Raw genomic sequence first — 1,626 nt, 5'->3', positions numbered from 1 at the left:
AAGTTGGCTCTCCCACCTCAAAGGCACAGCCCTGATGCCTGGCTGGAGCACCAAGAGCCTTTCATCCACACGGCTCAGAATAAAAGGGAGAAAAAATGGAAAGAAAGAAAGAAAGAGGATAAAAAAAATAAAATAAAGCAATTATAATAAAAAATAAGAAAAAAATTATTAAGAATAAATTTGTTAAGAAAAAAATTTTTTTTAATTTTTAAAAATAGATTTATTAATTTTTTATGCTAAAAATAAGAAAAAAATTATTAAGAAAAAATTTATTAAGAAAAAAAATTTTTTTTTAATTTTTTAAAAATAGAAAATAAGGAAAAAATTATTAAGAAAACATTTATTAGGGAAAAAATTTTTTTTAAGTAAAAAAAAAAAAAAAAAAACAGAAAAAAGACGGACGGACCTAACCCTAGGACTAACGGTGAGAGCAAAGCTATACAGACAAAATCTCACCCAGAAGCATACACATATACACTCACAAAAAAAGGAAAAGGGGAAAAGTTAATATATCCTGCTCCCAAAGTCCACCTCCTAAATTTGGGATGATTCGTTGTCTATTCAGGTATTCAACAGATGCAGGCACATCAAGTTGTTTGTGGAGCTTTAATCCGCTGCTTCTGAGGCTGCTGGGAGAGATTTCCCTTTCTCTTCTTTGTTCGTACAGCTCCCGGGGTTCAGCTTTGGATTTGGACCCGCCTCTGCATGTAGGTCGCCTGAGGGCGTCTGTTCCCCGCCCAGACAGAACGGGGTTAAAGGAGCAGCTGATTCGGGGGCTCTGGCTCAGTCAGGCCGGGGGGAGGGAGCGGTACGGAGGAGGCGGGGCGAGCCTGCGGCGGCAGAAGCCGGCGTGACGTTGCAGCAGCCCGAGGCGCGCTGTGCGCTCTCCCGGGGAAGTTGTCCCCAGATTACGGGACCCTGGCCGTGGCGGGCTGCACAGGCTCCCGGGAGGGGCGGTGTGGAGAATGACCTGTGCTCGCCCACAGGCTTTTTGGTGGCGGCAGCAGCAGCCTCAGCGTCTCATGCACGTCTCTGGGGTCCGCGCTGATAGCCGCGGCTCACGCTCGTCTCTGGAGTTCGTTTAAGTGGCGCTCTGAATCTCCTCTCCTTGCACGCCGCGAAACAAAGAGGCAAGAAAAAGTCTCTTGCCTCTTCGGCAGCTGCAGACTTTTTCTCGGGCTCCCTCCCGGCTAGTTGTGGTGCACTAACCCCTTCAGGCTGTGTTCACGCAGCCAACCCCAGTCCTCTCCCTGGGATCCGACCGAAGCCCGCGCCTCAGCTCCCAGCCCCCGCCCGCCCCGGCGGGTGAGCAGACAAGCCTCTCGGGCTGGTGAGTGCTGCTCGGCGCCGAGCCTCTGTGCGGGAATCTCTCCGTTTTTCCCTCTGCGTCCCTGTTGCTGTGGGATCCGCGCTGATAGCCGCGGCTCACGCCCGTCTCTGGAGCTCGTTTAGGCGGCGCTCTGAATCCCCTCTCCTTGCGCGCCGCGAAACAAAGAGGCAAGAAAAAGTCTCTTGGCTCTTCCACAGCCGCAGTCTCTTTCCCGGACTCCCTCCAGGCTAGCACCGAAGCCCGAGCCCCAGCTCCCAGCCCCCGCCCGCCCCGGCGGCTGAACAGACAAGCCTCTC

This window comes from Eubalaena glacialis, chromosome 6 (genome assembly GCF_028564815.1).
Source record: "Eubalaena glacialis isolate mEubGla1 chromosome 6, mEubGla1.1.hap2.+ XY, whole genome shotgun sequence".
In the NCBI taxonomy this organism is placed as follows: Eukaryota; Metazoa; Chordata; class Mammalia; order Artiodactyla; family Balaenidae; genus Eubalaena; species Eubalaena glacialis.
This window is presented reverse-complemented; position numbering follows the sequence as displayed.